This window comes from Triticum urartu, chromosome 5A (genome assembly GCF_056163025.1).
Source record: "Triticum urartu cultivar PI428250 chromosome 5A, HENAU_Tu73, whole genome shotgun sequence".
Taxonomy (NCBI): Eukaryota; Viridiplantae; Streptophyta; class Magnoliopsida; order Poales; family Poaceae; genus Triticum; species Triticum urartu.
Window position 1 is genome coordinate 613,528,546 of NC_141877.1, and position 16,588 is coordinate 613,545,133.

A 16,588-nucleotide genomic window follows, 5' to 3' on the forward strand; every position below is an offset into this window, starting at 1 on the left:
TCCATGACGTTCAAAATGTCGTTGAAGACCCGGTTCTAAGCCGTAAAGCATGGCACACTGAACTATCGAGTAGTCATCAGCTTTGCTCTGCCAGACGTTCATAACATCTGGTGTTGCTCCTGCAGCAGGCTTGGCACTTAGCGGTGCTTCCAGGACGTAATTCTTCTGTGCAGCAATGAGGACAATCCTCAAGTTACGGACCCAGTCCGTGTAATTGCTACCATCATCTTTCAACTTTGCTTTCTCAAGGAACGCACAACGGAACAACAGCACGAGCCATCTATCTACAATCAAACATAGACAAGCAAGATACTATCAGGTACTAAGTTCATGATAAATTTAAGTTCAATTAATCATATTACTTAAGAACTCCCACTTACAAAGATATCCCTCTAATCCTCTAAGTGATCACGTGATCCAAATCAACTAAACCATGTCCGATCATCACGTGAGATGGAGTAGTATCAATGGTGAACATCAATATGTTGATCATATCTACTATATGATTCATGCTCAACCTTTCGGTCTCCGTGTTCCGAGGCCATATCTGTTATATGCTAGGCTCGTCAAGTTAAACCTGAGTATTCCGCGTGTGCAACTGTTTTGCGCCCGTTGTATTTGAACGTAGAGCCTATCACACCCGATCATCACGTGGTGTCTCAGCACGAAGAACTTTCGCAACGGTGCATACTCAGGAAGAACACTTATACTTTGATAATTTAGTGAGGGATCATCTTATAATTCTACCGTCAATCAAAGCAAGATAAGATGCATAAAAGATAAACATCACATGCAATCAATATAAGTGATATGATATGGCCATCATCATCTTGTGCTTGTGATCTCCATCTCCGAAGCACCTTCATGATCACCATCGTCACCGGCGCGACACCTTGATCACCATCGTAGCATCGTTGTCGTCTCGCCAATCTTATGCTTCCACGACTATCGCTACCACTTAGTGATAAAGTAAAGCATTACAGCGCAATTGTATTGCATACAATAAAACGACAACCATATGGCTCCTGCTAGTTGCCGATAACTCGGTTACAAAACATGATCATCTCATACAATAAAATTTAGCATCATGTCTTGACCATATCACATCACAACATGCCCTGCATAAACAAGTTAGACGTCCTCTACTTTGTTGTTGCAAGTTTTACATGGCTGCTACCGGCTTAGAAAGAACCGTTCTTACCTACGCATCAAAACCACAACGATAGTTTGTCAAGTTGGTGCTGTTTTAACCTTTGCAAGGACCGGGCGTAGCCACACTTGGTTCAACTAAAGTTGGAGAAACTGACACCCGCCAGCCACCTGTGTGCAAAGCACGTCGGTAGAACCAGTCTCGCGTAAGCGTACGCGTAATGTCGGTCCGGTCCGCTTCATCCAACAATACCGCCGAACCAAAGTATGACATGCTGGTAAGCAGTATGACTTATATCGCCCACAACTCACTTGTCTTCTACTCGTGCACAACATCAACGCATAAAACCTAGGCTCGGATGCCACTGTTGGGGAACATAGTAATTTCAAAAAAATTCCTATGCACACGCAAGATCATGGTGATGCATAGCAACGAGAGGGGAGAGTGTTGTCTACGTACCCTCGTAGACCGGCAACGGAAGCGTTGACACAACGTAGAGGAAGTAGTCGTACGTCTTCCCGATCCGACCGATCCAAGTACCGAACGTACGGCACCTCCGAGTTCTGCACACATTCAACTCGGTGACGTCCCTCAAGCTCCGATCCAGCAAAACGTTGAGGGAGAGTTTCGTCAGCACGACGGCGTGATGACGGTGATGATGTTCTACCGACGCAGGGCTTCGCCTAAGCACCGCTACGATATGACCGAGGTGGAATATGGTGGAAGGGGGCACCGCACACGGCTAAGGAACGATCACGAGGATCAACTTGTGTGTCATGGGGTGCCCCCTTGCCTCAGTATATAAAGGAGGGAGAGGGGGGAGGTGCGGCCGGCCCTATGGGTGCGCCTAGAGGAGTCCTACTCCAACCGGGAGTAGGACTCCCCCCTCTTGCCTTGATGGAAAAGGAAGGAGGAAGGGAGAAAGAGGAAAGGGGGGCGCCGCCCCCCCTGCCTTGTCCTATTCGGACTAGGGGGGAGGGGGTGCGCGGCCTGTCCTGGCCGGCCCTCCTCTTCTCCCTTATGGCCCATGTAGGCCCATTAAACCCCCCCCCCCCCTGAAAGCACAAGTGCTCCCTACGTGGTTTTGATAATTGATGACAACATATCTCTTGTTGGACTAATATTTCTATCTAGCATGTTTCAGATAAGTTCAACAATGGAGTGGCATGGACTAAAGGTTGTGGGAACTCCTTCAAGATGCTAAGGACAAAGGATTGGCTAAAGCTTCAAGCTCAAGACTCTTCATTTTACATTTTAGTGATCCAAGATCACATTGAGTCCATAGGAAAAGCCAATACTATCAAGGAGGGATGAGGTGTTGCTTAATGAGCCTCTTGCTTCATGTGCTTAATGATATGCTCCAAAATCCTCAGCTACATTCCCACTTCCACATATGACCTAAACCCAAAGCCAAACTCGGACCTACCAATTATTCCAATCCGGCGCCACCGAGTTTCACCTGTCATAGCCACTGCCAGAAACCCTAATCAGTTCGGTCTCACCGATGGGATCTCGGTCTCACCGAGATGGGCTTGCAAACTCTCTGTTACCTATTGCAATATTTTCGGTCCCACCGAGATATGCAATCGGCCCCACCGAGTTTGCTTGGCCAACTCTCTGTTTCACTTATTACCCAAATCGGTCCCACCGAGTTTGAGTAATCGGTCAAACCGAGTTTTGGATTTACCCTAACCCTAGCACATCGGTCCCACCGAGTTGATCCAGTCGGTCCCACCGAAAATCTCTAATGGTCACTAGGTTTCCTATTTCGGTCTGACCGAGTTTGTTGATTCGGTCCCACCGAGATTGGTAAATCGTGTGTAACGGTTGGATTTTGTGTGGAGGCTATATATACCCCTCCACCTCCTCTTCATTCGAAGAGAGAGCCATCAGACTAAGCCTACACTTCCAGCATCCTATTTCTGAGAGAGAACTACCTACTCATGTGTTGAGGCCAAGATATTCCATTCCTACCATATGAATCTTGATCTCTAGCTTTCCCCAAGTTGCTTCCCACTCAAACCTTCTTTCCACCAGATCCAAATCCTATGAGAGAGAGTTGAGTGTTGGGGAGACTATCATTTGAAGCACAAGAGCAAGGAGTTCATTACCTACACACCATTTGTTACTTCTTGGAGAGTGGTGTCTTCTAGATTGGCTAGGTGTTACTTGGGAGCCTCCGACAAGATTGTGGAGTTGAACCAAGGAGTTTGTAAGGGCAAGGAGATCTCCTACTTCATGAAGATCTACCGCTAGTGAGGCAAGTCCTTCGTGGGCGATGGACATGGTGGGATAGACAAGGTTGCTTCTTCGTGGACCCTTCGTGGGTGGTTGCTTCTTCGTGGACCCTTCATGGGTGGAGCCCTCCGTGGACTTGCGCAACCATTACCCTTCGTGGGTGGAGCCCTCTGTGGACTCGCGCAACCGTTACCCTTCGTGGGTTGAAGTCTCCATCAACGTGGATGTAGGATAGCACCACCTATCCGAACCACGGGAAAAACATCCGTGTCTCCAATTGCGTTTGAATTCTCCAAACCCTTCCCCTTACATTCTTGCAAGTTGCATGCTTTACATTCCGCTGCTCATATACTCTTTGCATGCTTGCTTGATATGTATTGTGTATGTTGAAATTGTGCCTAAAATTCCACTAAAACCAAAAAGGCCTAAACATTGCAACTTTAGCACTAAGTGTCTAATCACCCCCCTCTAGACACATCTACTTCTAGATCCTACAAGTGGTATCAGAGCTTTGGTCTCCATTTGCTTTGATCCCCATAGCTTTTGGTGGTCATAGCCTTGGTTTCACCACCTAGGAGAGTATGGCGTCTAGCGAGGGAAATTATCACCGTAGAGGTCCTTACTTTGATGGTACTAATTTTGCTAGTTGGAAGCATAAAATGAAAATGCATATTCTTGGACATAACCCCGCCGTTTGGGCTATTGTGTGTGTTGGTTTGCAATGTGACTTCTTTGATGGGAAAGAACCAAACCGTGAAGCTACCGCGGATGACTTGAAGATGTTGCAATACAATGCTCAAGCTTGTGATATTCTCTTCAACGGATTGTGCCCCGAAGAATTCAACAAAATCAGCCGTCTTGAGAATGCAAAGGAAATTTGGGACACTTTGATTGATATGCATGAAGGTACCGACTCCGTCAAGGAATCCAAGTTGGATGTGCTTCAAAGTCAACTTGACAAGTTCAAAATGAAGGATGGTGAAGGTGTCGCTGAAATGTACTCTAGGCTTGCTCTCAACACAAATGAGATTGCCGGCTTAGGAAGTGAAGAGATGACTGATAGATTCATCATCAAGAAGATTCTAAGAGCCTTGGATGGAAAATATGATACCGTGTGCACATTGATCCAAATGATGCCCAATTACAAAGATCTCAAGCCAACGGAGGTGATTGGAAGAATTGTTGCTCATGAGATGTCACTTAAGGATAAAGAGGAACTTCACAACAAATCAAGTGGTGCCTACAAAGCCTCATGTGAAGCCCCTACATCATCAAGTGAGAAACAAAACTTCAATGAAGAATTGAGCTTAATGGTGAAGAACTTCAACAAGTTCTACAAGAGTAGAAGCAAAGATAGAAGCTTCAAGTCAAGGTCCTACAATGACAAAAGATCTTCTAGTCGAGAGCGAAACTGCTACAGTTGTGGAAGACCCGGACAGTATTCCAATGAGTGTACGGCTCCCTACAAGAGAAGAGAAGATTCTCCAAAAAGAAGAAGCAAAGAATCACCAGCAAGAGAGAGAAGGAGTAGAGATGATCGTTATGAACGAAGATACTCACGGAGAAGCAAGGATTCGGAAAGGAAGGAAAAATCATCAAGGAGCTACACAAAACAAAGACATCAAGCTCATGTTGGTGAATGGCTATCCGGCTCCGACTCCGACAGCCACTCCGAGAGAAGTTATCACTCCGACTCCGAAGATACTCAAGATGAAGGTGTTGCCGGTCTAGCACTTGTGTCAACCAACTCCTACGACATATTTGACTCACCAAATGAAGGAATTGGAAGATGCTTCATGGCCAAAGGTCCTAAGGTAACACACCCCGAGTATGTTGATTTCAATAGTGATGAAAATGACTTGTTAGGTGATGATTTGCTTGTTGACAACTCTAGTGATGAATACTATGATGAAACGTCAATTAATCATGCTAATCCAGATAAAACGAATGACAATGATAAGGAGAAGCTTGAGGCTCTAACTAAAGAACTAAACACTCTTAAGTTAGCTCATGAAACTATCTTCGAAGATCATCGAGAACTTTTAAGAGCTCATGAGAAATTACGCTTTGAAAAGCTCAATCTTGAGCAAGAGCATGAGTTCTTAAAAGCAATCAATGATGATCTCCGCAAGAAAAGTTCTTCTTACATTGCCAAGCGTTTACTCTTATCCACTTACATGCCTCAAGTCAAGTCTAGTAACAAGAACAAGAAAGATTCTTCCTCTAGCAGTAACAATGATCATGCTAAATCCAATATTGTTGCTTCTAGTAGTTCTCTTGATTCCACTAATGATTCTCTCAGGCAAGTTACACTTGAGCAAGAAAATAGCTTATTGAAGGGAATTATAGAGAAAGGAGTGTACAAAAGCCTTGTCGGGAGTAAGAAATTCGAGGAAATTGTGCGCAAGCAAGGAATGCACCGGAAGAATCAAGGTGTTGGTTTTGAACGAAAATTCAATGCCAAGGGAGTTGAGTGGGAAGAAGATCAATACCCCAAGACAAAGTTTGTTCGTCAACAAGAGAAGTATGATACTTCTTTCAAGGGGACACAAGCTCAAGATGATCTTCCACCACAAGACTACAAGCAAAAAGGCAAGGACAAGCTTCAAGAGGAAATTGATGCATTTGAAGAAGCTCCTAAGACCTTAGTCAAGTGGATTCCCAAGACTACTTCAAGTTCCACTTCATCAAGTACGACTACAACTCCAAGGATTCCCATCAAGATGGTGTGGATCCAAAAGAAGAAGAACTAGAGAGTTCTAGAGGGTGACTCCGCCAACATACTTCACTCTTATAATTTTGGCAAGAGCAAGTGCAATCAACTTCCAAATCTTGCACTAGTTCAAGGAGTCACAAACCCTCTTGTTGGTAAGACAAGGGACAAGGTAACCTAAAAGTTTTCATGGACATCATCTTGTGTGTGCATCACTCTATGTCTATGGATATCCTTGTTTGTTCCTTGTGGGACTAACCCATGTAGGTATTGAAAGTGCAATTCACTCAAATGGATAGCTCCAAGTGAGCTACATCAACCTTGAGCACCCACACAAGTTCAACTACATGAGCAAGAACCACACCACCACCCAAGGTATGTTATTCCATCTTAGAGAAGCTTTACTCCAAGACATGAGTCAAAGCAACTCAACAAGATGTGAATACATCAAGATGCTTAAACGAAAAATGGTAACCCCATTTTGAGCTTAAACGATGAGTATGACCTATGATCAAGTGTTCTCACTTGACTCCTAAGTCAATATACTGTAACATAGGTGACTATGTCACCGCCCAACTCTAGATGAAGTTCTCTTGTGTTCTTTTCTGTGTTATTACATTTGTCTCATGCATGTTTATTTTCTTTCTCTTTTTCAAAAAAAAACTTCATCTAGATCTTTCAGTTTCTTCTCTTTTCTCTTTGTTTTTGTTCTGCATTTTCTGCATTCAATTCCTTGCAAATCCTTCAGGTAATTCATTGCAAATCTTTGTGAGATCCTACATGTCTAGTGAGCTGAGGTGACAAGTGTTTTTCTCTATGTGAACTCGGTTTCACCGACTTGTAATTTTCGGTCCAACCGAATCTTTTCGGTGCCACCGAAACATACCACTCGGTGCCACCGACTTCGCAACAGGAAAAACAGTTTGCCACTTGTTCTATATTTCTTCTGATCCAGCTCTACTCAATGAAACTTGTCCTCTACAAGCATCACAGTTTTATCCATTGCTTTGTGCTGAGTCTCAAGGACCAAACCTATACGACGGATTCCAGAAAGCCCTTCTTGGAAATTGATGTCAAAGGGGGAGAGAGAGATCACATCAAAGCTTGTAGGAGAGAGAGATCACATCAAGGGAGAGAAAAAGTCTCAAGGACCAAACCTACAAGAGAGAAAGTATTAAGGGGGAGAGAGAGACTTCCAGGGGGAGAGAATACTCAAGGATCCCAGATGTCCCAGATGCTTGATGCTTGATGTTCAAGAGGAGAGATGTCACATGTCTTTTTAGGGGGAAAGACATGTTCATTTGTATCTTTCAGCTCTGATTTGCTGTTCCTTATCTTCTCCCAATATCCCATGTAAGATTTTGGGGGAGCAAGACACCTAAGGGAAAGAAATCAGTCAAATTCATTGCATATCTTTATTCTTGGGGACATGTTGAATCCAATGTGGTACCTTGTACTCACTCTCTACATGTCATCCCAGTCTTGGTATTCTTGTGGTTTCTTTTGTTTGCTCTGGCTAGTGGATGTACCTGTGTTATCTAACTTTGTTTGTGCAAATTCATTCCATCCTAAGCCAACTCAAGACCACAAGGTAAGTATATGCATCAAAATCATGAGTATGAGGAGTTCTTGCTTATGTACATACTGTTTGCAAGGACTCATGAGCATGAAGGTATTTTCCTTGATAATCTTTTTCTCTGATGCATATGGCCAAGATACATGTAACACATTGCCTACTCTTTCATGGTTATGCTCTCACATGCCTCTATATTTCATATTTACATGAGTGCATACATGTAGGGGGAGCCTATGCTTGTTACATGTCCTTCCAAAGCTTTACTTGCTGTTCTTTATATCTTTATCTAAAGCTTTGATGTATGTTGCCATCAATTACCAAAAAGGGGGAGATTGAAAGCACAAGTGCTCCCTAGGTGGTTTTGATAATTGATGACAACATATCTCTTGTTGGACTAACATTTCTATCTAGCATGTTTCAGATAAGTTCAACAATGGAGTGGCATGGACTAAAGGTTGTGGGAACTCCTTCAAGATGCTAAGGACAAAGGATTGGCTAAAGCTTCAAGCTCAAGACTCTTCATTTTACATTTTAGTGATCCAAGATCACATTGAGTCCATAGGAAAAGCCAATACTATCAAGGAGGGATGAGGTGTTGCTTAATGAGCCTCTTGCTTCATGTGCTTAATGATATGCTCCAAAATCCTCAGCTACTTTCCCACTTCCACATATGACCTAAACCCAAAGCCAAACTCGGACCTACCGATTATTCCTATCCGGCGCCACCGAGTTTCACCTGTCATAGCCACTGCCAGAAACCCTAATCAGTTCGGTCTCACCGATGGGATCTCGGTCTCACCGAGATGGGCTTGCAAACTCTCTGTTACCTATTGCAATATTTTCGGTCCCACCGAGATATGCAATCGGCCCCACCGAGTTTGCTTGGCCAACTCTCTGTTTCACTTATTACCCAAATCGGTCCCACCGAGTTTGAGTAGTCGGTCAAACCGAGTTTTGGATTTACCCTAACCCTAGCACATTGGTCCCACCGAGTTGATCAAGTCGGTCCCATCGAAAATCTCTAACGGTCACTAGGTTTCCTATTTCGGTCTGACCGAGTTTGTTGATTTGGTCCCACCGAGATTGGTAAATCGTGTGTAACGGTTGGATTTTGTGTGGAGGCTATATATACCCCTCCACCTCCTCTTCATTTGAAGAGAGAGCCATCAGACTAAGCCTACACTTCCAGCATCCTATTTCTGAGAGAGAACTACCTACTCATGTGTTGAGGCCAAGATATTCCATTCCTACCATATGAATCTTGATCTCTAGCTTTCCCCAAGTTGCTTTCCACTCAAACCTTCTTTCCACCAAATCCAAATCCTATGAGAGAGAGTTGAGTGTTGGGGAGACTATCATTTGAAGCACAAGAGCAAGGAGTTCATTACCTACACACCATTTGTTACTTCTTGGAGAGTGGTGTCTCCTAGATTGGCTAGGTGTTACTTGGGAGCCTCCGACAAGATTGTGGAGTTGAACCAAGGAGTTTGTAAGGGCAAGGAGATCGCCTACTTCGTGAAGATATACCGCTAGTGAGGCAAGTCCTTTGTGGGCGATGGCCATGGTGGGATAGACAAGGTTGCTTCTTCATGGACCCTTCGTGGGTGGTTGCTTCTTCGTGGACCCTTCGTGGGTGGAGCCCTCCGTGGACTCGCGCAACCATTACCCTTCGTGGGTGGAGCCCTCCGTGGACTCGCGCAACCGTTACCCTTCGTGGGTTGAAGTCTCTATCAACGTGGATGTAGGATAGCACCACTTATCCGAACCACGGGAAAAACATCCGTGTCTCCAATTGCGTTTGAATTCTCCAAACCCTTCCCCTTACATTCTTGCAAGTTGCATGCTTTACATTCCGCTGCTCATATACTCTTTGCATGCTTGCTTGATATGTATTGTGTATGTTGAAATTGTGCCTAAAATTCCACTAAAACCAAAAAGGCCTAAAAATTGCAACTTTAGCACTAAGTGTCTAATCACCCCCCTCTAGACACATCTACTTCTAGATCCTACAAGTGGTATCAGAGCTTTGGTCTCCATTTGCTTTGATCTCCATAGCTATTGGTGGTCATAGCCTTGGTTTCACAACCTAGGAGAGTATGGCGTCTAGCGAGGGAAATTATCACCGTAGAGGTCCTTACTTTGATGGTACTAATTTTGCTAGTTGGAAGCATAAAATGAAAATGCATATTCTTGGACATAGCCCCGCCGTTTGGGCTATTGTGTGTGTTGGTTTGCAAGGTGACTTCTTTGATGGGAAAGAACCAAACCGTGAAGCTACCGCGGATGACTTGAAGATGTTGCAATACAATGCTCAAGCTTGTGATATTCTCTTCAACGGATTTTGCCCCGAAGAATTCAACAAAATCAGCCGTCTTGAGAATGCAAAGGAAATTTGGGACACTTTGATTGATATGCACGAAGGTACCGACTCCGTCAAGGAATACAAGTTGGATGTGCTTCAAAGTCAACTTAACAAGTTCAAAATGAAGGATGGTGAAGGTGTCGCTGAAATGTACTCTAGGCTTGCTCTCAACACAAATGAGATTGCCGGCTTAGGAAGTGAAGAGATGACCGATAGATTCATCATCAAGAAGATTCTAAGAGCCTTGGATGGAAAATATGATACCGTGTGCACATTGATCCAAATGATGCCCAATTACAAAGATCTCAAGCCAACGGAGGTGATTGGAAGAATTGTTGCTCATGAGATGTCACTTAAGGATAAAGAGGAACTTCACAACAAATCAAGTGGTGCCTACAAAGCCTCATGTGAAGCCCCTACATCATCAAGTGAGAAACAAAACTTCAATGAAGAATTGAGCTTAATGGTGAAGAACTTCAACAAGTTCTACAAGAGTAGAAGCAAAGATAGAAGCTTCAAGTCAAGGTCCTACAATGACAAAAGATCTTCTAGTCGAGAGCGAAACTGCTACAGTTGTGGAAGACCCGGACACTATTCCAATGAGTGTACGGCTCCCTACAAGAGAAGAGAAGATTCTCCAAAAAGAAGAAGCAAAGAATCACCAGCAAGAGAGAGAAGGAGTAGAGATGATCGTTATGAACGAAGATACTCACGGAGAAGCAAGGATTCGGAAAGGAAGGAAAAATCATCAAGGAGCTACACAAAACGAAGACATCAAGCTCATGTTGGTGAATGGATATCCGGCTCCGACTCCGACAGCCACTCCGAGAGAAGTTATCACTCCGACTCCGAAGATACTCAAGATGAAGGTGTTGCCGGTCTAGCACTTGTGTCAACCAACTCCTACGACATATTTGACTCACCAAATGAAGGAATTGGAAGATGCTTCATGGCCAAAGGTCCTAAGGTAACACACCCCGAGTATGTTGATTTCAATAGTGATTAAGATGACTTGTTAGGTGATGATTTGCTTGTTGACAACTCTAGTGATGAATACTATGATGAAACGTCAATTAATCATGCTAATCAAGATAAAACGAATGACAATGATAAGGAGAAGATTGAGGCTCTAACTAAAGAACTAAACACTCTTAAGCTAGCTCATGAAACTATCTTCGAAGATCATCGAGAACTTTTAAGAGCTCATGAGAAATTACGCTTTGAAAAGCTCAATCTTGAGCAAGAGCATGAGTTCTTAAAAGCAATCAATGATGATCTCCGCAAGAAAAGTTCTTCTTACATTGCCAAGCGTTTACTCTTATCCACTTACATGCCTCAAGTCAAGTCTAGTAACAAGAACAAGAAAGATTCTTCCTCTAGCAGTAACAATGATCATGCTAAATCCAATATTGTTGCTTCTAGTAGTTCTCTTGATTCCACTAATGATTCTCTTAGCCAAGTTACACTTGAGCAAGAAAATAGCTTATTGAAGGGAATTATAGAGAAAGGAGTGTACAAAAGCCTTGCCGGTAGTAAGCAATTCGAGGAAATTGTGCGCAAGCAAGGAGTGCACCGGAAGAATCAAGGTGTTGGTTTTGAACGAAAATTAATGCCAAGGGAGATGAGTGGGAAGAAGATCAATACCCCAAGACAAAGTTTGTTCCTCAACAAGAGAAGTATGATACTTCTTTCAAGGGGACACAAGCTCAAGATGATCTTCCACCACAAGACTACAAGCAAAAAGGCAAGGACAAGCTTCAAGAGGAAATTGATGCATTTGAAGAAGCTCCTAAGACCTTATTCAAGTGGATTCCCAAGACTACTTCAAGTTCCACTTCATCAAGTACGACTACAACTCCAAGGATTCCCATCAAGATGGTGTGGATCCAAAAGAAGAAGAACTAGAGAGTTCTTGAGGGTGACTCCGCCAACATACTTCACTCTTATCATTTTGGCAAGAGCAAGTGCAATCAACTTCCAAATCTTGCACTAGTTCAAGGAGTCACAAACCCTCTTGTTGGTAAGACAAGGGACAAGGTAACCTAAAAGTTTTCATGGACATCATCTTGTGTGTGCATCACTCTATGTCTATGGATATCCTTGTTTGTTCCTTGTGGGACTAACCCATGTAGGTATTGAAAGTGCAATTCACTCAAATGGATAGCTCCAAGTGAGCTACATCAACCTTGAGCACCCACACAAGTTCAACTACATGAGCAAGAACCACACCACCACCCAAGGTATGTTATTCCATCTTAGAGAAGCTTTACTCCAAGACATGAGTCAAAGCAACTCAACAAGATGTGAATACATCAAGATGCTTAAACGAAAAATGGTAACCCCATTTTGAGCTTAAACGATGAGTATGACCTATGATCAAGTGTTCTCACTTGACTCCTAAGTCAATATACTCTAACATAGGTGACTATGTCACCGCCCAACTCTAGATGAAGTTCTCTTGTGTTCTTTTCTGTGTTATTGCATTTGTCTCATGCATGTTTATTTTCTTTCTCTTTTTCAAAAAAAAACTTCATCTAGATCTTTCAGTTTCTTCTCTTTTCTCTTTGTTTTTGTTCTGCATTTTCTGCATTCAATTCCTTGCAAATCCTTCAGGTAATTCATTGCAAATCTTTGTGAGATCCTACATGTCTAGTGAGCTGAGGTGACAAGTGTTTTTCTCTATGTGAACTCGGTTTCACCGACTTGTAATTTTCGGTCCAACCGAATCTTTTCGGTGCCACCGAAACATACCACTCGGTGCCACCGACTTCGCAACAGGAAAAACAGTTTGCCACTTATTCTATATTTCTTTTGATCCAGCTCTACTCAATGAATCTTGTCCTCTACAAGCATCACAGTTTTATCCATTGCTTTGTGCTGAGTCTCAAGGACCAAACCTATACGACGGATTCCAGAAAGCCCTTCTTGGAAATTGATGTCAAAGGGGGAGAGAGAGATCACATCAAAGCTTGTAGGAGAGAGAGATCACATCAAGGGAGAGAAAAAGTCTCAAGGACCAAACCTACAAGAGAGAAAGTATTAAGGGGGAGAGAGAGACTTCCAGGGGGAGAGAATACTCAAGGATCCCAGATGTCCCAGATGCTTGATGCTTGATGTTCAAGAGGAGAGATGTCACATGTCTTTTTAGGGGGAAAGACATGTTCATTTGTATCTTTCAGCTCTGATTTGCTGTTCCTTATCTTCTCCCAATATCCCATGTAAGATTCTGGGGGAGCAAGACACCTAAGGGAAAGAAATCAGTCAAATTCATTGCATATCTTTATTCTTGGGGACATGTTGAATCCAATGTGGTACCTTGTACTCACTCTCTACATGTCATCCCAGTCTTGGTATTCTTGTGGTTTCTTTTGTTTGCTCTGGCTAGTGGATGTACCTGTGTTATCTAACTTTGTTTGTGCAGGTTCATTCCATCCTAAGCCAACTCAAGACCACAAGGTAAGTATATGCATCAAAATCATGAGTATGAGGAGTTCTTGCTTATGTACATACTGTTTGCAAGAAGGACTCATGAGCATGAAGGTATTTTCCTTGATAATCTTTTGCTCTGATGCATATGGCCAAGATACATGTAACACATTGCCTACTCTTTCATGGTTATGCTCTCACATGCCTCTATATTTCATATTTACATGAGTGCATACATGTAGGGGGAGCCTATGCTTGTTACATGTCCTTCCAAAGCTTTACTTGCTGTTCTTTATATCTTTATCTAAAGCTTTGATGTATGTTGCCATCAATTACCAAAAAGGGGGAGATTGAAAGCACAAGTGCTCCCTAGGTGGTTTTGATAATTGATGACAACATATCTCTTGTTGGACTAACATTTCTATCTAGCATGTTTCAGATAAGTTCAACAATGGAGTGGCATGGACTAAAGGTTGTGGGAACTCCTTCAAGATGCTAAGGACAAAGGATTGGCTAAAGCTTCAAGCTCAAGACTCTTCATTTTACATTTTAGTGATCCAAGATCACATTGAGTCCATAGGAAAAGCCAATACTATCAAGGAGGGATGAGGTGTTGCTTAATGAGCCTCTTGCTTCATGTGCTTAATGATATGCTCCAAAATCCTCAGCTACTTTCCCACTTCCACACATGACCTAAACCCAAAGCCAAACTCGGACCTACCGATTATTCCTATCCGGCGCCACCGAGTTTCACCTGTCATAGCCACTGCCAGAAACCCTAATCAGTTCGGTCTCACCGATGGGATCTTGGTCTCACCGAGATGGGCTTGCAAACTCTCTGTTACCTATTGCAATATTTTCGGTCCCACCGAGATATGCAATCGGCCCCACCGAGTTTGCTTGGCCAACTCTCTGTTTCACTTATTACCCAAATCGGTCCCACCGAGTTTGAGTAGTCGGTCAAACCGAGTTTTGGATTTACCCTAACCCTAGCACATTGGTCCCACCGAGTTGATCCAGTCGGTCCCATCGAAAATCTCTAACGGTCACTAGGTTTCCTATTTCGGTTTGACCGAGTTTGTTGATTTGGTCCCACCGAGATTGGTAAATCATGTGTAACGGTTGAATTTTGTGTGGAGGCTATATATACCCCTCCACCTCCTCTTCATTCGAAGAGAGAGCCATCAGACTAAGCCTACACTTCCAGCATCCTATTTCTGAGAGAGAACTACCTACTCATGTGTTGAGGCCAAGATATTCCATTCCTACCATATGAATCTTGATCTCTAGCTTTCCCCAAGTTGCTTTCCACTCAAACCTTCTTTCCACCAGATCCAAATCCTATGAGAGAGAGTTGTGTGTTGGGGAGACTATCATTTGAAGCACAAGAGCAAGGAGTTCATTACCTACACACCATTTGTTACTTCTTGGAGAGTGGTGTCTCCTAGATTGGCTAGGTGTTACTTGGGAGCCTCCGACAAGATTGTGGAGTTGAACCAAGGAGTTTGTAAGGGCAAGGAGATCGCCTACTTCGTGAAGATCTACCGCTAGTGAGGCAAGTCCTTCGTGGGCGATGGCCATGGTGGGATAGACAAGGTTGCTTCTTCGTGGACCCTTCGTGGGTGGTTGCTTCTTCGTGGACCCTTCGTGGGTGGAGCCCTCCGTGGACTCGCGCAACCATTACCCTTCGTGGGTGGAGCCCTCCGTGGACTCGCGCAACCGTTACCCTTCGTGGGTTGAAGTCTCCATCAACGTGGATGTAGGATAGCACCACCTATCCGAACCACGGGAAAAACATCCGTGTCTCCAATTGCGTTTGAATTCTCCAAACCCTTCCCCTTACATTCTTGCAAGTTGCATGCTTTACATTCCGCTGCTCATATACTCTTTGCATGCTTGCTTGATATGTATTGTGTATGTTGAAATTGTGCCTAAAACTCCACTCAAAACAAAAAGGCCTAAAAATTGCAACTTTAGCACTAAGTGTCTAATCACCCCCCCTCTAGACACATCTACTTCTAGATCCTACACCCCCCGGGGGGGTCCAGTAACCCCCCGGTACTCCGGTAAAATCCCGATTTCACCCGGAACGTTTCCGATATCCAAATATAGGCTTCCAATATATCAATCTTTATGTCTCGACCATTTGAGACTCCTCGTCATTTCCGTAATCACATCCGGGATTCCGAACAACCTTCGGTACATCAAAACACAAAAACCCTAATTACGATCGTCACCGAACTTTAAGCGTGCGGACCCTACGGGTTCGAGAACAATGTAGACATGACCGAGACATGTCTCCGGTCAATAACCAATAGCGGAACCTGGATGCTCATATTGGCTCCTACATATTCTATGAAATCTTTATTGGTCAGACCGCATAACAACATACGTTGTTCCCTTTGTCATCGGTATGTTACTTGCCCGAGATTCAATCGTCGGTATCTCAATACCTAGTTCAATCTCATTACCGGCAAGTCTCTTTCCTCGTTCCATAATACATCATCCCGCAACTAACTTATTAGTTGCAATGCTTGCAAGGCTTGAGTGATGTGCATTACCGAGAGGGCCCAGAGATACCTCTCCGACAATCGGAGTGACAAATCCTGATCTCGAAATATGCCAACCCAACAAGTACCTTCGGAGACACCTGTAGAGCACCTTTATAATCACCCAGTTACGTTGTGACATTTGGTAGCACACAAAGTATTCCTCCGGTAAACGGGAGTTGCATAATCTCATAGTCATAGGAACATGTATAAGTTATGAAGAAAGCAATAGCAACAAACTAAACGATCAAGTGCTAAGCTAACGGAATGGGTCAAGTCAATCACATCATTCTCCTAATGATGTGATCCCGTTAATCAAATGACAACTCATGTCTATGGTTAGGAAACATAACCATCTTTGATCAACGAGCTAGTCAAGTAGAGGCATACTAGTGACATTCTGTTTTGTCTATGTATTCACACATGTATTATGTTTCCGGTTAATACAATTCTAGCATGAATAATAAACATTTATCATGATATAAGGAAATAAATAATAACTTTATTATTGCCTCTAGGGCATATTTCCTTCAATGGTCTCATAATATATGAAATTTATAGGTGGAAGAATGAG